Source organism: Pleurodeles waltl, chromosome 6 (genome assembly GCF_031143425.1).
Source record: "Pleurodeles waltl isolate 20211129_DDA chromosome 6, aPleWal1.hap1.20221129, whole genome shotgun sequence".
NCBI lineage: Eukaryota > Metazoa > Chordata > Amphibia > Caudata > Salamandridae > Pleurodeles > Pleurodeles waltl.
Genome location: NC_090445.1, coordinates 1501872915 through 1501894986, shown reverse-complemented (window position 1 = coordinate 1501894986; position 22072 = coordinate 1501872915). Strand labels below are relative to the sequence as shown.

General features: G+C 45.4%; 1 protein-coding gene across 1 annotated transcript in view; it reads right to left on the bottom strand.

The window, feature by feature from the left end:
- The window catches only part of PANK4 (pantothenate kinase 4 (inactive)), a 362653-nt gene that overhangs the window by 48522 nt on the left and 292059 nt on the right, over positions 1-22072 (bottom strand). The window lies entirely within an intron of this gene.

Here is a 22072-nt window from a genome sequence, read left to right as displayed (position 1 = left end):
TACTTCAAATTAAATCATATTTACCTCTATATTTTGTTCAACTAGTTTAAAGGAATAATCATAAGTGTTTACTAGGTATAGAATAGTGGCTAAGGCGATTCAGGCACACAAAGTATCATGATCACAAACCAAAAGGTGGTCCAATTATTTAGTAAAGACTTGTTGGCAACACTTGTCTATGGATGACAGTTAGAAACAGGGATTTCTGGTTGGCTAGGGTATGCACCTATGCCAGGCAGAACCCACCCACTCTAGTCAGGCAAGGGAATTACACGTCCAAGATAACCCCTGCTCACCCCCTTGGTAGCTTGACACGAGCAGTCAGGCCTATCCCAGAGGCAATGAGTAAACATTTGCACAACACACGCAACATACGTGACGCCCTATCCCCACCACTAAGGAAACACTGCACCAAGTTATATGAAAATATACTGTATTGTACACAACGCAATTATTAGACCACACATCACATATCAATAATATCCTACTACCTTAGCAGTTGTCAGAACGTTACACATTAGTTACTCTGCACAACTATCAGTAGTCACATATAACACACAGGTTACTTAGTATTCTGCAATATAAGCAGTAGTCAGGAAACACATTATTACACCAAAGCACTTGTCATAAGAATATCAAACGCCCATGTTAGGAACATTATAAAACATATGGAAAGTCAGAAAAACATATTAGCATGCTATGCCCATAAAAGGAACATTTGCATACACATACGAAAACCTCATCAAACAGGTAGGCAACATATACATCAAAAAAGTATTAAAAAAGAACTTATGTTATATGTATATTGTCATTGGGTAGTACCTGCTTTGATGCAGACACCTCTAGTGCCTGAAGAATGAGAAATGGGGCCCCCGGTGCTTCTCTGTGCAAAACGGGGGCCTCCTGTGAGCTGTGTGGCACGCACTCCCTCTGTACTACTGATGGGCCCCAGGATCACTGGGGACCCCCCTGGGCATCCATCATCCCTCACGAGGTGGGGCCAAGGTCGGCAAATACTTTTTGTAAGGGGGGGGGGGCGCCACGCACCCCCTCCGTTTTCAGGACGGACCCCTCCTGGGACCTGCGAATACTGGGGGCCCCTCTGAGCCTCCACCGGCCCTCACAAGGGGGGCCAAAGTCAGGGAGAAGTGTCAGGAGGAGGGGGGTGCCATGCACCCCCCCCCCCGTTTCAAAATCGATTTTTCAGTTTCCTTCGTGCCAAATATGCCAATCATGGATAAGCCAATCAACAGTACAATTTACACAGAGAGCATATGCACTTTAGCACTGTTTAGCTGCGGTGGAGTGTGCAGAGGCAATAAACCAGCAAAAACAGACCAGAAAAAATAGGAGGAAGGTGGCAAAAAGTTTGGGGATAACCCTGCAAAAAGGGACATTTCCAACACTTATCATCAAACAGATAAATTACACATTTACATTCACTTATGAGTGATAAATATATTAACCAAAGGTCTCCTTACATGATTCAAGCCATGTTCACCAGTCAGGGCTGGTGCAGGATAACGTGTGCAAGTTCCGTTCAGTAATACAAACTGTAAATGGCAAAATAAGGGCACAAAGAGTCCGCACTCCACTGGTGAGGTGAAATGAGTTACTGGGCACGTGTCTCAGCCAGAACGGTCTTTCTCGTGGCCTAAACAACGTGTCCAACCACCATTTTTTTTAAAGTGAGTAGCAGACAAATTAGTCATCAATGCTCCACCATTCTTTACGTTCATGTTTTGAAAAACAGACTACATATGTTGTTTAAGTCAGAGGTGCATAACATGTAAATGCAGGATATAACGCCGAAACATGTTAGGTAGTCAACCAAATTGCAAGCTTAAAACAAAGTGTTGTGAGAACCAAAAATCCTTGATTATAAACATATTTAGATCATCATGTATACACTCCACAGTCTTCCTGCTAAGTAGACAAAACAGTGCAAAAAAGTATTGCATTGGGAAAACAGAAGCAAGTGTCCAATAATGTATTTTTTTAAAGTGGACTTAACAATATTGCAGCATAGCCCTCGTTAATGACGAGTACATTAATGTCAACGAGAGGCTAAAAACATACGATAGAGAGGCCCATTTCTCACCAGTCATTTGCAAATTAAGGCCTAATGGCCAATTATAACAATATACTTTTCCAGCGAAACACATGTATTTCCCCGGAAAAGGTTCATGTATTAAGCAACAATTCTGCCGGAAAATATTGAGGCATTTCTCTGGTAGATTATAATGATTTAATTGACCCCTAGGCCTTGATTTGCAAATGACTGGTGAGCATGGGGCTATGTATCATATTTCTGGCCTCTTGTTTCCATTTGTCGATCATCTCTGCGTCTGTAGGCGTCCGCGCCGGATATGATGTTGTGGTTCCTACAAAGGAGCCACCCCATTGCGCTGACATAATTTCTTTCCTTTCAGCGCCAGCTAGGGCTGATCCGAAGAGAGCTACCCCCAGACATATTTTGACTGGCTTTTTGGACTTTTTGTCAAATAATTTATAAAGTTGTCAGCACCAGGATTAGCCTGTAAGTTTATGCCTCAGTGTTCTAATGTAGCTTCACCATTGTGTTTTAATAAACAACTAGAGCACAACCTGTCTGCATTTTTATGAAAAAAGAGTGGCACACCAGAAAGCCATCCTGATTTTATCAGAGCTGCAAAACGGAAAGCATATCCTACAGAAAATACTGCAGTAAGCGTATAAATGAGGAGTTACTTTTGGTCATAGAAATTATGGTTAGTGCTCTAGAAAGCTAATATCAGGACACATTTCCTAAGTGTTCTCTGTCTTCTTCATCCACGTTAGTAAAACATTCTGATATGCATAGTGAAACAGGTACTTCCAACAACTGCAGAGTCAATTAACTCCCTAGAGTCATCTGCAGCCTCACCACAGGGTTGTAACGAACTACTAGAGTGCTAACATTTGTATTTAAGACAATAGTGAGGCGGTGCTAAATGTCATTTTGTTGGAACAGGAGCTGCTCAATTAAAAGTCTATCCCAAGGAGAAGGCTGAAGTAAACTAGCATTGAGATGTTAATGCAGGTATGAAACAGGTGAGTTAAAAATGGGAGGGAAGGTATGGGGTTTTAGTAATTTAATGCATAACATTTTTTAAGAGTATACAAATATTTAAAAAGAGATGTCTGCATATCCACCACCCCTTTCCACATCTGTTTATTCACCTTACCACAGCTTTCTGATTTTAAACTAATAAAAACTTTGGTAGACAAATTTTGTGGGCAGAGGGATTTGGCTCTCCACGAAGGGTTGACGGTATTGCCTGCCTGCGAGGCCCAGCCCTGTGGGCAATCCTTGCAACACACTGTGTGTATTGGTGGTTGGATGTCTCCATAGGAATGCCTACAGAGGACTGGGAACAGGTTCTGAGGCTGATTTACACTGTGCATGGCTAATGCATGGGGTTGTGCACTGGGACTGGCCTTGGCCCAGTGGCTATCACCAGCTGTGCACAACCTAGTGCTGTGCACAGGTGGGGGTTATTCACTGAAAAAAATAAAGATAAAAAAGTGACGCTATAGTTAGGTATTGAACTGGAGCAAGAAGCAATGTTAAAAAAGCACACTGAAAAACATCAGTCAGTTAGTTTAGTCAATTAACTATACCTTGAGCCCATCATGCACTCCTCATTACCCAACATATTACATCACTCATGACATGTTAGATGAACTCACTGATGGCAAACAATTCCTTAGATTTAAAGAAAAACATTGTTCAAATTACTGAGAAGTACAGCAGTAATCAAGATAATATATGAGGTCATAGGTAGTGCATGATAAGGGCAAAAGTAATAGTTAATTGCCTAAACAAACAAGTTACTTACCTTTGGTAACACTCTCTGATACAGACTATCTGGCTACAGATTTCTCACCTTTTGATCATTCCCCAGTTGTTAGCCTGGATCTACAGGCTTTTTAGCAGTAACTCTGAGCTGGAAGGAGTCACCGAGTGGCTTCACACTGATGCCGGTCCACTCTGGAAAGGACCAGCAGAGCCTATATAGGTGCCACTTCCCCCCTGCTGATGTCAGTTGCTTTTGAGACTGTCCACGCCACATGATTCATAGCCCCCAAAGTAATTAGTAGACAGTGTGCAGATTGCTAGACTTGGGCTCTTATTAATGGATGGAGTTGAATCACACAACAGGGAGGGTCAGAAATGATGGGAGGATTGGTGAGGAACCTGCACTAGTTAGAATCTCTACCAGAAAAAGTGTTTCCGAACATAAGTAACTTGTTCTTCTGACAGAGAATTCTAGCCACAGATTCCTCACTTTTTTAAATAGACACCATAACAATACCTATTCCAAGGTGAGTATGCGAGGGGGCTCAAACCAAAAAGTCCTGCAGGATCGAGGGGGCAAAATGACCCTCTCGGCAAACCCGACTTTCCAGGCAATAGTGCTTTGTGAATGTAAGGAGAAATATCTACGTTGCAAAAGTCTAGGATAGGGACTCCGCATGCTAACCCAGTGGTAGCAGCTTTGACCCTGGGATAAAGAGCATGCAGCCCTTCTGGAGACGGATTTTTGGCTAATGCACAGCAAATCTTAATGCAGAGCGTGATCCACTGAGAGATGGTTCAATTCTGCACTGCCTTGCCTTTTTTTCACCCCAGAGAATCCATAAAGAGCTGATCACCCACTTAGTAGTCTTTGTACAATCTGTGAAGAAACTCAGCCCTTTCTCGGGCTCAAAGCAACAGAGTCTCTCCTCCTTAGAGGTGTGACCAACAGCATACAATCGCTGGCAGGGTGATGGTTTGACTAACGTGGAATGGAAGTAAGGGCCAGATTAAGGTCCTAGTGAGGAATTATAAAGGGAGAATGGAAAAACTGTTGTGGCTCTTTCAGAACTTGCAGCACAACCAGTGACTTACTTTATGAGGGCTGATCAGGCAAATGTAAGAAGGGCGAAAGATCAACCGTAACCGTTCCCAGCACAAAACCTTGCTGCTCAAGAGACAACACGAGGAAAACGTTACTTCCATTCATTAATGCTTTTGTTGGTAGTGCGACCAATTCTCCCAGGTGGCCTCCTCAACCCAGAAGGTACGAATGGAAGGGAGTGGAGTCTGCTGCTGGTCAAATCAAGGTTCGTCAACTAACACTCATGTTTATTTTATATGTTTATCTCATTTGTTAAGTATATGTACTGCAATAAGCCTTTGAAATCCTTTGCCCTGTTTGCGCAAGCATTCGCTCGTCTCTTTGTTCTATTTTCTTCACTACTGACTCCAATAAACACCACGTTGCTTTACTAACATAGAAGTCCATTACAAAATGGCGCCCGTTTTTCTCCTTTCCCCTTTCCACCTTCCACCTCTCTATGCTTAGTCCTATTTCTATTGCTCCTGCTCGTTAGGCATAAATCACTTCTCCCAGCCCGGCACACTAGATACTACATGACCAATGCTCCCGAGCATGGTATACTTTGCAAGGAGGTGAGCACTTCTCAGGTTTACCCATTGAGACCATTACTGATATTTTCGGCCTGACCTCATGGATATCATTTGCTTTAGACGGCTTAAATACCATTCTATATGCAAACTGTGAGCATACATTTTGCCCTTCACCACTGAACGTCATTTTTGACGACCTAATCGACATTAGTTATGTTTCTATTTGATTTTTTCAACAAAAAAAATTCGCACAAAAATACTTTAAGCATTTCTAATACTTTCTTCTCACCATATATGACTTTTGTGTACTCCTCTTCCTTTTTGGGTCCTCACGATAGAACAGCTTTTGCAGTTCACTTTTCATTCTTTATAGATACCATCAATCCTTCTTATAAGATGGCTCGATCACTTACAGTGTTTGTCTCTTTTTTCTGCCTAACACTTATATGATGACCCCTGTTATCATCATAAATGTTTTCCTGATAGTCATTTTTCCTTGCTTATTTAACCTGCTGCCTTGACAAAGTCAATGTGACGAAACACGTGTCGGCTGTAAACTGTTCATTGGACTTATGGCTATAAGCTGTGTATTGGATTTATCGTTGAATGACAAGAATAAATCTTATCTTCAATTGCTTGGCTTTGGATTTTGATTTGTTTTCCACTTGGATGAACATTGTTGGACTACTTCTTTGGTGTGCCCCGGTATATATTCATAACTATCATTACTGACTGGTTTTCCAGTCAGCAATTTTGACACCCATGGTGGTTGGGAGTAAAACCAGGCTGGCACCCACGACACAAACCTCCACAACAACACAAGATTTTCCCAGAACAATTGATATATATTAGATTGGATGTGCGAACCTATGGCATTAACATCCTTTGTTTTGTATTGTATACCATGAAATACATGTATTGACTGAGGGAATCCTGCAGGACTGGAATGTGCAACTACACATCCTGGAGGTCCAATGTTATCTACCTTCCATGAACCTGAGCCAGCATTAGCATTTTGAGTTTCTCTTTCTGTAGAATGGTGAAGAGAGGGCGAAGTTCTAGTATGGGAACAAGGCCTCTTCTCTTTTTCAGCACCAGAAAATAGCAGGAACAGCCACCATGTCATACTTCTTATGTCTGCACCCTCTGGATCGCTCCTATGGCCAATAGAGATTTCACTTAGTGATGGAGCAAAAAGAGGTGGTCCTCCAATAGCCTCTCTTGGGATGGTGACAAGGGTGGTGGAGTCTCAAGGTAGGGAAAGGTATAATCCTTCTGAGCAATGAGTAGCATCCAGCAAGTTAAAGGTTGACATTCGGACAGAAAGTACCTGATTTTGCACCCAACACAACTGATACGTTGCTTGGAGGACCTATCAAAGAGGTTTTGAGGCTGCAGGCGACTGGTCAGTATACTGGGGGGGGGGGTTTAGAGTCCCCAGCCACAAAAGGACTGGCCCGCCTAATGAACCCATAATTTCCAGTCCACAAAAAATGGTGAACTTAGATGCATCCTTGCAATCAACCAATGCCTAGTTCTGGATGGCCCAGCCCTCCTTGGGAAGCACTGGCAGAAAATCCCCAACCAGGCAACACACAACATGGGAGTATCAAGCCAATGTAGAAGGCTGGCCCTCTATGTAGTGTGCAAAGGTAGGCCCACTGTGCAGGGGGTCCAAGCAAACATGTTGGTTTACAGGGGTTAAAACTAGATTGCCTAGTGCTCTAATTTTTTTAAGATAGGTTGGTCGAGCAGTTAGGCCAATCTTGGAGAAGTGCAAAGCATTTGTTGTACTCACAGTATCAATCATGCATCTCACACTTTCAAAGAAATAGTCTGAGCCCATTTTATAAAAATACTTCAGATTGTTATATAATTTTTTGAAATTTTATAAAAATAGCCTTTTTGTGCGTAATTACCCACCATAGGAATCACTGGAAAGTCACCTTTAAAATACATATAAAATCACAGTTGCTTTACCAAGTTCTTCTTTTGCAGGTTCGTCCAGGTTTTCGGTGGGCACACTGTGCCAACTGGAGAAGTTTGGTTGGCTCCCGGTTCTGGCGGGAGCATTGGCGAAAGTCTCTGGAGCTGATGCAGGGCCACTACGGGGGACCACTTGGAAAAGATCTGTGCAGGTAAGTTTGGAGGTGGTTCCTTGGGGTCCCCTTGGAGTGTTGAGGTTGCAAGGGTGAAGGACTCTTAAGGCACAGCAGGTTCTTCGGTGCAGGGCACAGAGCGGCCGGGTGCAGAGGAAAATCAGTGAGACAGGGGCTGTGCGCACAGATGCCCTCTGGATCAGAAGGTAAGTCGGTTCAAGGATTGTTTACAGGCCAACGGGGGCACTCTAGTGGGAGATCTCAACTGGGGCTTCCTCCTGGTCCTTTTTCAACCCCGGGCGGGCTGGTTTTCCTGGTGTTCGATGTCAGCTGACCAATACACAGGGTATTGGTAGGGTTCGACCACTGGAGGGTGCAGTGCCACCATACTTGACACACTTGAAGGGTTTGTCCTCACGGTCATTGGTGTGTCGTCGGGTCAGGCTGCGACTTCGGGTTCTGGAGTTGGCAGGTGGTCAGTGAAGTGACCCTCATCTGGGTTGCTGGTATCCTCTTTGTTGCAGAGTGGCACCTCAGCTCTGAGGGAGTTCTTGGGCAACTGGCAAAGCCTGGAGGTCCACTTGAGTTCTTGAGGTCAGTCCAGTTGTCCAGCAGCTCCACAGTGGCGACTGTCGGGTCCTGGGTGCAGCAGGCAGGGTTTGACACCTTTTCTTTGTGCAGCAGATCTACAGTTCCCGTGCCTTGGACCTTCTTGGTGCTGGTCTTCTTTGTGACCTTCAAATCTGATTACCTGGTCTAGGGATGCCCACTAAATACTGAATTTAATGGATGTTTTAGGGGGAAACTGGTTGTGACCAATGGGACACCTACCTTTGGGTGGCTACACCCACTACAGTGACCACTTCCTGTGGGAAGGGTCACTTCCCTATCCCAGATTGGCAATTTTCCTTCCATCTAAGATGGAGGAAAATGAAATGGAGGGAGGACCTCACAGGCAACACCTTAGGGGTGGTGCATGCCAGTTGGGGACATGCCACCTTCTCTGTGTAGTTTCCCGCCTTTGCTTCCCCCTTAAAAAGTGGGGGTTTGCAAAGGGGTGACCATCCGCTGTTAGCAGCAAGCCTGGGGGTCGAGTTTCAAAGGCGGTCAGCCCTCTGAAGTTCAGTGCCTGGCCAGTGCACATTCCTGAGGAAGGGGTGTGTTACCACCTCCACCCAGGAAGGGCATTGTTCCACAAACTGGAGAGATGGATCTCTTCCGCCAAGGTTTGCAGATTGAGTTTCTGGAGGTAGCAGGCTGGATAGGACCGATCAGCAGCCATGCCAGGGTAGTTAGCTTTTGCAGGGGGTACCTCGAAGGCGACCCATGGATACATTTAGGGATAAATCCAATACTGGGAACCAGTTTGTATTTATCATTCTGAGTTGTTTGATGCCAAACTACCCAGAGTTCAGCATAGCTATCACGTAGCGGTAAACTTGTACTGACCAATGTCCAGCACATGCATTAAAAATGGCTGCTCTGTTTACTCCCTATGTCCCAGGTGTGACAAGGACACAGTTGGGGCATATTGCTCATGTAGCTATGCCCTCACATACAATATAGTGCACCCTGCCTTAGGGCCGAAAGGCCTGCCAGAGGGGTGACTTACCTACATGGTATGCAATGTATAGTGCACAGGGAGTGTGCCATTTCGAGTTTGCATGTTAGGATTGCACCAGGACACCCAGCCTGCTATGGCAGTGCTGGGTGCATCTGGATGCCTCAGAGGCCTACCCTTAGTACCCCATGCCCTCGGTAACTAAGTACCATTTACCAGAGACTTATAGTGGCAGCTCAAGGTGTTGACAATTACCTTTGCAATTTTAAGGGAAGAACACTGGCACTGGGAACCAGGATCCCAGTGCACTCTAGTTCAAGTTGCATCCAGAAACCAGGCGCAAATTTTGGGGTCACTGCAACGAAGTGCCAGTTTCTCACAGCCAGGAGACAAGCAGTTTTCACAGACCGCAATGCCAAACTGGTGGAAGAGGATATCCTCTTCCCAAAAGCATTCAGCTTCTTAGAATCCCTATTCGGTGGGGAGGTGGGGAATGTATTTGGGTTCATCCTGGCTGTCGAGTCCTGCACCACCAGCTTCTTGGGAAAGGAATACTGGGACAGGAAGGCTGGGGCGATGGCACTGGGCAATAACTTTGTGCATGGGAGCCCCCATGCAGGGTTTGTCCTAGGCCCCCCCAGGAGAACATCAGTGAGGGCCTTACTAAAGGGGAGCAGGGGCTCTGTAGAGCTTTCTCCTTGTTCAAGCACCTACCTCAAGACCTTTGCCTTGCCCTCCCACAGAGGTTAGGTGCAGGTCAAGAACATCTGCTTTCTTGCTCATCACGGTGGCACAAGACGGAGGCCCCAAAGGAGAAATCAGGCCAGTGTCTGGAGAGGTGTCCAGGCTACTGGCATCACCCGTCTCTTCATTTCAGTCTTCTGTCCTAGTAGGGGTCGCTCTCCAGGAGACCATAACCCTCTTCGTCATCCTCTCCTACTATGGTCAGAGCCATTGGAGCAAGGGTCTACATCAGGTGGACTGAAACTAGGGCAGTAGTCGGCACCGGTGTCAGGATCAGGGGTGGATCCAGAGGGTCTGGCTGGCGCTAAGGACAAACCAGCTGGCGGTAACTCAGCAGGAGCACCTCTCTGTTTCTTGGGGCCCGATGGTGCTACAGAGGGAGCTGTGGACCCAAAGATGGAGTGCATGGCATCGTAAAACTCCTGGAGTTGGACAAGTGTCCCTCCACCTCCAGGGAAAGCAGGGAGACGTGGAGTGGAAATGGCCAGCGGCTCTGCAGCTGGAGTGTGGGAACGGGGCCTAGGAGCACCGGGCTAATTACGAGAAACCAAATAAAGCTTCAACGCCTTCTGTTCCTGCTTCTTTGACTTACCTCACATTGAAGACAATCATCTGCGGGAACGGATCTGGGAATAGACCTAAGATCTCCCTCGCGATGGTGACTGAAAGCAGCGCGGAGCGTCCTTCTGCTGCACGGCTAGGTGCTTCATCCCCTACCCATCTGCTTTGGGTCCATCGATTTGCAGTCGGCACAGTCCTTGGGGTCGTTGCTGATCACAAGAACCACAGGCAACCATAATGTGGTTCAGAGACAGGCATCTGTCTGTGACATTTCTCATAAGACTTAACCCCCATGGGTTTGTTGGGACATGCCTCTAGCACATTGGGTGCAAAGCTCAAAAAGAGTAGCCAAAAGTTGAAAAAAGTGGTCAAAAAGTGACTGAGGTAGCTCTGTGAATCAAGAACAGAACTGATGTCAGCCCGCCAGGATGGCACTTACCTGGAGCCACTACGGTAACTTGTGCCGGTCGGTCCTGATCTTCCTGATGACTCTGGGCAGGAGTAAAATCGGTGGAAAGGCATACAGGAGTCTCGAGTTCCATTCGAAGTGGAGCACGTCCCTGAGCAACTGATGCCTTTGAAACTCCAAAGCACAGAAGTGCTGGCATTTTGTGTTCTCAGTGGTGCCAAACAGATGAAGCCAAGGTTCATCTCATTCACAGAAGAGACCTTGCACCGCCTCTGGGTAACTTCTATTCGTGATCCACGAAGAGCCGACAGCTGAGTTTGTCCGCCCTGCCATTCAAAGATCCTGCCAGGAGTTTCACGACCAGAAATATCCATTGGTGGTCCTGCCACATCAAGACACGCAAGGACTCATCCCAGTTTGTTGCAATACTACATGGCTTTGGTGTTGTCCATGAGCACCTGTACCAGCCTCCCCCTAATGGAAAGAAGGAAGGCTTTCAATGTCAAGCAGACGGCCTTTGGCTCCGGAAGGTTGATGTGGAGCCAAGACTCCGCAAGATACAAAAGGCCTCTGATCTTCACCTCTCCCAAATGGCCGCCTGAACACAGAAGCGATACATTGGTCACCAATGTCCGTTGTGGGTGGGTAACGCAGAGACCTAAATTGTGGTCCAGCAACCACCAATACAGATCTTTTGCAGTCTCATCCAAAATCTGAACATGGTCAGGGAGGTCCCATTGAAATTAGACCCCCTGTAACCTCAAATTCCATTGCACAGCCTACATATACCAACTGGCGTGCTCGACCAGCAGGATGCAGGAAACCATCAGTCTCAGAGAAGATTTTACTCAAATCGAGGACTGAAGCTGAAAGATAGGGATCACAGCCTGAGTGTCCTGGAATCTCTTCCCTGAGGGAAAGGCATAAAACCAAACTGTATCCCGAAGGGCTCCAAAAAATTGGAACATCTCAGAAGGAGTTGAGTGTGACATCAACATGTTGCTAATGAACCCCTAAGATGACAGGAGGATTGTCATAGTTTGGAGGTGGCTGATGAATGCCTGGGGAGAGCCTGACTTCAACAGCCAGTTGTCGTGGTAAGAGAAGATAGGCACACATGACCTCTGAAAGTATGTTGCCACCAACACTATCACTTTCATTAACACCAGAGGGGCACAGGTGAGAGCAATGTAGAGCACAGCAAAACTGAAAATGCTCCTGTCCAACCACACACCACAGGTAGCGCCGATGGACAGGCAGGATAGTTATTTGGAAATATGCGTCCTGCAGGTCCAACGTTACCATCTAGTCTCCTGGGTCAAGGGCAGACAAGCCCTGGGTCAGGGTGAGCATTTTAAATTTCTTCTTGCAGAGGAAGGCCCCGGGAGGGAACAGGTCAAGAATAGGCCAAATAACTCTGCCCTTTTTGTGCACTGGAAAGAAACTGGAATAACAACCACAACATACTTCTGGCAGAGCCCCCCCACCCCCTCGCCATAGCCCCTTTGGCCAAAATGGCTTGCGATTCCTGCGGCAAAATGGAGTAATGATTCTATGTCAGTCGCTTGGGGGGTGGAGGGGTTGCAGAAGGTGCAGCAAGGAAGAAAGGAAGGTTAAGGCATATTTCATGCAAAAAAAATCTGTAGGACCTACCTGTCTGATGTGGTTGGCTGCCAACCTAATACCTGAACAGGTGAGTCTCAAAGGGCATGTCCATCAGGGAGAACTGGACATCACCAGAGAGCCCAGTCGATCGCAGCCACGCACAGCAGCAAATGGCAACACTGTTCCTATGGCCCATCCCATCTAACTGGTTGTGTCTAAGCCACAATTAATTATGTACATGGCTGCATCACAACCAGTGCTTAATTTATAAATAAAAACGTGCCGGTGCTCAAAGCCCTCCTCTCAAACACGCGGCTGCTTGCAATTAAATCTGTGAACACGAAATACTGAGGCAGCGTAATCCCGATGCCATCTCTGACCTCTTCAATCCATTTAAAGCCACACTCTGCCCCTTCAGCTCACACCTGCAGCTTTCGCTCATCGTGATACTTTTTCGTTTTTCTCTTCCTCCGTCTTTCCCAAACGTGTCTCTTGCTCGCTGTTTGAGGCAGAAGACTAAGCTCCGGCGCTCAAAAATAAGTGCCGGTGCTCAGCACCGGAAACAAGCAGCAAAAATTAAGCACTGATCACAACCACCATGAAATGCCTGAGAGAGCACAGGGTAAAGGCCATCAGGGACACCAGGGTATACTTGGGCCACAGAATCCCAAAGGGCGTGAGTAGTGTTCCAATAACCAGCTGACATTAACAGAGCAGATGTCCAAGCTGGCAGAGGAAAAGACATGTTGGATGAATGTTTCTACTCACTTAGTTTCCCTTTCAGGGGGAGAGGTAGGAAATGTTTTTGGATAAGCGCGGCTAGCAGAAGCTTGCACCACAAGGTATTCTGCTAAAGAGTGCTGCAAAAGAAAAGCTGGGCTACCTGGAGCATGGCGATGGTGCCTAGTAATTTGTCAGTTGACCGGTGGGCCAGAGCATGGCTTGGCCCAGGCCCGAATAAGTAGCCAACAGTGCCTTGTTGAAGGAAAAAAGGGTCTCCAAAGGTAAACTGTCCTGACTGAAGTACCCCAGTTAAGACATTAGTCTTAACCTCCAAGGTGGGGAGCTAAACCTCAAGTACCTTGGCTGCCCTATGCATCACCATGGAGTAGGAGCCAGATTCCTCTGTGGCTGGTCCAGTGGGAGAAAAGAGTCCTGTCTCTGGGGAGGCCATGAGGCCTCTAGCCTTCTGCAAGTCCTCATACCAACTGTTACCCTTTTAGGGCTATGCAAACTTATCTCCCAGGTCACATTCATTATTGAAATCTGTCCTAAAAACGGAATGCATACAATGTTGCCTGCCCTGTGGCAAATTAAATGGGGGGAAGTAACGCCTTGGGTGGATTGAGGTAAGACTTTGGTCGAGGGTCAGACCTGCATTGGACAGAATAATCTGTGTGCCTCCTCTGGCACAGGTGAAGTCAGCATCAACATAACCAGGGCCATCTTGGATTGTGGCATGGGAAAGCAGGTCAAGACAAAAGTAGCAGGCAAGATAGGCATCAGAGGGTCCAGCTAGTGCTATGGGCAAATCCACTAGTGGTACTCAAGGAGTAAGGTATCTCGGCTTCTTGGAGCATGAAGGCTCCAAAAGGGAGTCGGTGGGGGGGGGGGGGGGGGGGGGGGAGGATCTAAAGAGCCAGAATATGGAGGCGGGGAACTCTTCGATCTGATGAGGAGTGACTGAAAGCCTCAGGAACTCATGTTGTGCTGGAACCAGCTACGGGATCGTCTCTGAAGTTGGCCCACTTCAGAAGCGAGATCGAGAAGGTGGCGGTGCCCCTGCCCATACTCGGGTGAAAGAGAGGCATGAGGAAATTGAATCCCACTTTGTTTTCTTCTGTTTCTTTCGCTTACCTGAAGACTTGGAACACAAAAAAAAAAATCAGGCCTCTGTAGCCGTGCCATCGACTCCAGAAACAAGACTGAGAAAGAACCATGGACGTGGACCAGGACGTGGAAAGGCCAGAAGAGTAGCCTTTTTTTCCGTGTCGATGTAAAAAATGTTCCCCTCCTTTTCTGATGGCCTTCGGATTCATCGACGTGCAGATCCATCATAGACATTTGGTTCCAGCTGTCCCTATATGGCTTAAAACCTGTCTTATTGGGGGCGAGATTCCTTCCACACTGAAGAAATATTCTGGGTAACCTCTCAGACAGGCAGAAAGAGAGCTCTGAATCTGTCTCTCGAGGTGCAGAAAGAAAGGAACTGACATCAGTGCATGGGCGTGGCACCCGTTCAGGCTCTGTGCGTCATTTCTGGAGCAGGACAAAGTCCGTGTGGAGCAACAGGGATACAGCTGAAAAGTTTCTAGATCTAGTCGGACACAAGGGAAATATTCAAAAGCGGGACAAATCTGTGACTAGAAGTCGCTATCAGAATATAACTGTCATATATTACTGTTTTTTGGCTTTTTTTTTAAACACTAGTTTTTGTCTCATTTGTATACCTAACTAAAACGTTACTTTAACCTTTAAACAAAATATATATATATATATATATATATATATATATATATACTTACAGTTATAGTTATGTTAAGAAGATCTTGGGTAACTAACTCGCTCCCCCGCCATGCACAGTTTTCTCTTCAAGATTGTTATTACAAATGTTGGAGTTATATTCTACATGTCATAGAAGTTACCATTACTGGTGTAATATGTAGGGTAAGTAGCAGATCATGAGTAACTGTTACCTTAGAGCAGGAGTTAGTGTCTAGAGAGAAGTAGAGCTATAACTGTTGAATTTCTATGCTTTTGTGCATGTAAAATCTGAAGCTAACGGTTTGCGCTGTGCACCATGGTGAATCTGTGGATTCCTCGGATCAGCCAAAAACACAAATAGGGTAATTTTCTGTCTATGAAGGGTCCCTTAGAGACCCCTCAATTTGTCCTATGGGTTCAGGATACCTGTATCTTGACTCCTTATGAGTGCTTTTATTTATGTTTTCTCCTAAGGGGCCCAGCCAAGAAACAAAATGTTGATTGCAACTTTCATTTCAGGTTGCGGCCAGCCGATCATGTTTCACTCTGATCTCCAGGGTACCGGAGGATCCACATGGGAGCCGCGTCCCTAGATATCTACATTTTTTCATTTAATAACTCTGAAACTAATGGATGGATTGCACGAACAAAAAAAGAGGTCTTTCTGGACAAAAATCTAGCTTTCTGCCAAACGGTTCGGGTTGTAGTTATGTTAAAAAATGCAAAGTCCTCATAGACACTGCATGGTGCAAAAGCTTTTTAGGATCACCCCTTTTTCTTGGGCCCTGATTGAAGAATCAACACAAAACCTTCCATACAGCAGCTGAACTAACTAGTGTAGTAGCTTTTAACAATTTGTCAAACGGCACCAAACTTTGTAGCAAAACAAAATACAATTAATCTATGGGGAAAAGTTCATCCTAAATATAACTACCTAGGGGCTATTGCCAGTAGAATGGATGGATATATATATATATATATATATATATATATATATATATATATACACACATACATATATATACACACACACACACACACATATATATGGAAAATGTCACTTACCCAGTGTACATCTGTTCGTGGCATGAGACGCTGCAGATTCACATGCTGTGCATTATCCTGCCATCTAGTGTTGGGCTCGGAGTGTTACAAGTTGTTTTTCTTTGAAGAAGTCTTTTCGAGTCACGAGATCGAGGGACTCCTCCCTTTCGGCTCCATTGCGCATGGGCGTCGACTCCATCTTAGATTGTTTTCCCCACAGAGGGTGAGGTAGGAGTTGTGAATATAGTAAATGTGCCCATGCAATGGAGTAAGTATGTATGTACATAATGTGTATAAGAATAGTATTTATTTACAAATTTACAATTTTCATTCAACTTATAACGGCTACAGGCTCCCGGGGAGGTGGGAGGGCGCATGTGAATCTGCAGCGTCTCATGCCACGAACAGATGTACACTGGGTAAGTGGCATTTTCCGTTCGATGGCATGTGTAGCTGCAGATACACATGCTGTGCATAGACTAGTAAGCAATAATCTCCCAAAAAGCGGTGGCTTAGCCTGTAGGAGTTGAAGTTGTCTGAAATAATGTTTGTAATACAGCCTGTCCTACTGTGGCTTGTTGTGTTGTTAACACATCTACACAGTAATGTTTTGTGAATGTATGAGGCGTAGACCATGTGGCTGCCTTACAAATTTCTGTCATAGGTATATTCCCTAAAAAAGCCATTGTGGCGCCTTTTTTCCTAGTGGAATGTGCCTTTGGTGTAATAGGTAGATCCCTTTTTGCTTTAAATTATCAGGTTTGAATACATTTCACTATCCATTTGGCAATGCCTTGCTTGGATATAGGATTCCCTGCATGAAGCTTTTGGAAGGCTACAAATAATTGTTTTGTTTTGCGAAACTGTTTTGTTCTGTCAGTGTAATACATCAGTGCTCTTTTGATGTCTAACATACGTAAGGCTCTTTCGGCTACTGAGTCTGGTTGTGGAAAAAAGACTGGGAGTTCCACTGTTTGGTTTAGGTGGAATGGTGATATAACTTTTGGTAAGAATTTGGGATTTGTACGGAGAACCACTTTATGTTTATGTATTTGTATAAAGGGTTCTTGTATAGTAAATGCTTATATTTCACTTACTCTTCTAAGAGATGTGATTGCAATCAGGAAGGCTGCCTTCCAAGTATTGTATTTCACAAGAGCGCATGGGTTCAAATGGTGGTCCCATGAGTCATGTTAATACAATATTGAGGTTCCACAAAGGGACTGGTGGTGTTCTCGGGGGTATGATTCTTTTTAATCCTTCCATAAATGCTTTGATGACTGGGATTCTAAAAAGCGATGTTGAATGTCTAATCTGCAGATAGGCAGATATTGTTGTGAGATGTATTTTAATAGAAGAGACTGCTAGTTTAGATTTTTTAAGTGTAATAAGTAACTTACAATGTTTTTTGCGGAAGCATGTAGTGGTTGAATTTGATTATTGTGGCAGTAGTAAACAAATGTTTTCTATTTGTTTGCATAACAATGGCTTGTAGTAGGTTTCCTTGCTTGTTTAATGACCTCCATACATTCTTGTGTAAGGTTTAAGTGTCCAAATTCTAAGACTTCAGGAGCCAGATTCGGGTGTCTGATCTGTTTTTTGTGTTGAGTTAACAGATCTGGTCTGTTTGGTAATTTGACATGGGGTACCACTGATAGATCCAGCAGTGTTGTGTACCACGGTTGGCGAGCCCAGGTTGGTGCTATGAGTATTAGTTTGAGTCTGTTTTGACTCAGTTTGTTTACCAGATAAGGAATGAGTGGGAGAGGGGGGAAGCGTCAGCAAATATCCGTGACCAACTCATCCATAACACATTGCCCTTAGACAGAGGGTGTGGGTACCTGGACGTGAAGTTTTGGCATTTTGCGTTTTTTGTTGCGAATAGGTCTATTTTTGGTGTTCCCCGGCGTAGAAAGTAATCTTGTAGGATCTGGCGATGAATTTCCCATTCGTGTGTTTGTTGGTGATCTCGATGGAGATTGTCGGCTAACTGGTTTTGAATCCCTGGTATGTATTGTGCTGTTAGGCGAATGTGATTGTGAATTGCCCAATGCCAAATTTTCTGTGCTAAGAGACACAGTTGTGACGAGTGTGTCCCTCCTTGCTTGTTGAGGTAATACATTGTCGTCATGTTGTCGGTTTTGACAAGAATGTGTTTGTGGACTATCAGTGGTTGAAATGCTTTCAATGCTAGAAACACTGCCAACAATTCTAAATGATTTATGTCCAGTTGTTTTTGTTGAATGTTCCATTGTCCCCGTATACTGTGCTGGTTGAGGTGCGCTCCCCACCCCATCATGGAAGCATCTGTTGTGATCACGTATTGAGGCACTGGGTCTTGGAATGGCCACCCTTGATTTAAATTTATAGGGTTCCACCATTGAAGCGAGAAGTGTGTCTGGCGGTCTATTAACACAAGATCTTGCAGTTGACCCTGTGCTTGTGTCCATTGTCTTGTTAGGCACTGTTGTAAAGGCCGCATGTGTAGTCTTGCGTTTGGGACAATGGCTATGCATGAAGACATCATGCCTAGAAGTTTCATTACAAACTTCACATGGTAGTGTTGGTTTGGCTGCATGTTTAATATTATATTCTGGAACACTTGTACCCTTTGTGGACTTGGAGTGGCAATCGCCTTGTGTGTCGAGTGTTGCTCCCAAGTATTGTTGTATTTGGGATGGTTGTAGATGTGATTTTTGGTCATTTATAGAGAACCCTAGTTTGTGTAGAGTTTCTATAACGTATTGTGTGTGAAGAAGACACTGTTGTTGAGTGCTGGTTTTTATTAACCAGTCGTCTAAGTATGGGAATACGTGCATGTGCTGTCTCCTTATATGAGCGGCTACTACTGCAAGGCATTTTGTAAATACCCTTGGGGCTGTTGTTATCCCGAATGGTAACACCTTGAATAGGTAATGCACGCCCTGGATTACAAACCTTAAGTATTTCCTGTGAGAAGGATGTAAGGGTATGTGGAAATATGCATCCCTGAGATCTAACGTTGACATGTAGTCCTGTTTTTTGAGCAAGGGATTCTCGTCTTGAAGTGTTACCATGTGGAAGTGATCTGATTTGATGTAGAGATTTAGCGTTCTGAGGTCTAATATGGGTCTCAACGTTTTGTCTTTCTTTGGAATTAGGAAATACAGGGAGTAGACACCTGTTCCGTTTTGATGGTTGGGTACTAGTTCTATTGCTTGTTTTTGTAACAATGCTTGGACTTCTAGCTGTAACAGGCCTAAGTGTTGTTTGGACATATTGTGTGCTCTTGGGGGCACATCTGGTGGGAAATTTATGAATTCTATGCAATAACCATGTTGGATAATGGCTAGGACCCATGCGTTCGTAGTTATGTTTGTCTAGTTTTGGTAGTATGCAGTAAGTCTCCCCCCCACTGGTGTTGGGGGTTTGTGACATTGAAGTTACTGTTTGGCTTGAGGTGTTTTAGGGCTTTGGAATTTCCCCCTTGCTTTTGGGAATTGTCCACCCCTGTATGATCCTCGAAACCCTCCTCTCTGGTACTGCCCCCGATAGGTGGGTCTGGCTTGTGAGGTGGAAGGCTCTGGGGTTTGGGTACGAACCCTCCCTCTAACCTGTGGACTTCTATAAGTGCCTCTGCTTTGTGGGGAGTAGAGCGCACCCATGGCTTTGGCCGTGTCTGTGTCCTTCTTTAGTTTCTCGATTGCCGTGTCCACCTCTGGCCCAAACAATTGTTCCAGGTTAAACTTCATATTTAACACAGCTTGCTGGATTTCAGGTTTAAACCCTGAGCTCCGTAACCATGCATGCCTGCGAATGGTTACCGCAGTGTTCACTGTCCGTGCTGCTGTGTCTGCAGAGTCCAGTGCAGACTCTATCTAGTTGTTGGAAATTGCCTGTCCTTCCTCAACAACCTGTTGGGCACGTTTTTGGTGTTCCTTGGGCAAGTGCTCTATTATATGTTGCATCTCGTCCCAGTGTGCCCTGTCGTAGCGAGCCAGCAGAGCCTGCGAGTTGGCAATCCGTCATTGATTGGCTGCCTGTGCCGCCACTCGTTTGCCCGCAGCATCAAACTTCTGACTTTCCTTGTCAGACGGTGGTGCGTCCCCTGATGATTGGGAGTTTGGCCTCTTTCTGGCCGCTCCCACGACCACCGAATCTGGTGTTAGTTGCTGTGTTATAAACACAGGGTCCGTTGGGGGAGGTTTATATTTTTTCTCCACCCTAGGCGTGATAGCTCTGCCTTTCACTGGGTCCTGGAACACCTGTTTGGCGTGCTTGAGCATGCCTGGGAGCATTGGCAAACTTTGATAAGAGCTGTCGGTGGATGCCAAGGTGTTAAATAAGAAGTCATCTTCTATTGGCTCCGCATGCATTGCTACATTGTGGAAAGTAGCTGCTCTTGATAACACCTGCATATATGCAGTGCTGTCCTCTGGAGGTGATGGCCTTGCCGGGTAACAATCGGGACTGTTGTCGGAGACCGGTGCATCATGTAAGTCCCATGCATCGGGGTCATCCTGTGTCATCCCCGTGTGTGTTGGTGACTGCATTGGGGGTGTTGTTACCGGGGACAGCTGCGGTGAGTGCAGTGGAGAAGGCTGTGGTGAAAACCTTGGTGGTGGTGTTTTGTCTCTTGCCACCTTTGCCTTTGGCTGCATTTCCGACTCCTGAAATGCTAGCTTTCTTTTTATTTTTATTGGAGGAAGAGTTTGAATTTTACCAGTCTCTTTCTGGATGTGCAGCCTCCTTTGAATATGGTCTGGCTCTCTCATACTTAATTCGTGCTCAAATCTGTGCTCTTGCATTTGGCTGGAAAGTCCGTGCTTTTCTGTGTAGGAGCCTATTTTCGGCTCCGAGGCTGCCTTTTTCGACACCAAAGGTTTCGGAAAAGTCTTTTTCGGCTCTGAGGAAACCTTTTTCACTTTGGGTGTGTCGAACTCTCGGTGCCGAGATGGTTCGGAGCCGGTATCTCGACTAGAGTCGGATGTCTTCGGCTGTTGGGAGGCCTTTTTCGGTGCCGATGGTTGGTCACCGTGTTTTCGGGTTAAGCCATGGCCTGTTGGCGGTGGCATCCCCTTGGCCTTTATGATTTTGGAGTGAGTCTTGGCCGGGGCAGTTCTACTCACAGTTTTTTGCTGTGCCGTCGGTTGCTCACTTTCGGAGTCGTCCAAGACCGATTCTTGTATGGGGACTCTCTTTCGATAAATAGCTAACTTTCCCGGTTCGAAATACGGAGCGAAGAGGAACACGTCCGAACCCGAAGGCGGAAAGAAAATAATCTAAGATGGAGTCGACGCCCATGCGCAATGGAGCCGAAAGGGAGGAGTCCCTCGGTCTCGTGACTCGAAAAGACTTCTTCGAAGAAATACAACTTGTAACACTACGAGCCCAACACTAAATGGCAGGATAATGCACAGCATGTGTATCTGCAGCTACACATGCCATCGAACATATATACACACACATATACACACACACACACACACACACACGCATACATACACTTTTTTTTGGTTTCTTCACTGAAAAAACAAAACAAAAAAACAGGTGAATATGTCAGTGACACTAATGACATCATCCAGGCTTCTTTTGTACACATTGCGCATTACACAGCTATAGCATTAGAGCCATGAAAGTGCAAAATGGCTCAGAATATTATGAAGTGTCTTTACTGCTATCAAACATAGAAACCCCCATGGGTAAAACAAGCTTGTGCTGTTTGCAAAACCAAGTTCCTCCAGACACTGAAGCCCTATAACATAACTACTATGGACAGTCCTTACCTGTAGCAAACCCCTGATAGTCAATAAATCTACATTGATAAATGAAGTTCAAACAAGTAGAAAAGTGGGTACTGTTAACACTGAGTACTCTATGGAGAGAGTTTACTCGCATGAGAAATACACTATAGAGTATTAAAAGGCACAGTGTACGTTCCATGCAAAACCTGTCCTAAAAGCGACTGTTTACTTAAAATAACCAAGATCTGAAGATGCTGAAGTTCATACTACCTGCAGTCTTCATACAGATAGCCCATCTACTGAAGCTAAAAATGCGCATATACATAGGGATAGTGCCTGTGCACACGGTTTTCTATGTTGAGTAGAAATTGTCATGCTGAGAAGATTGGGTCTAATAACTCAAGG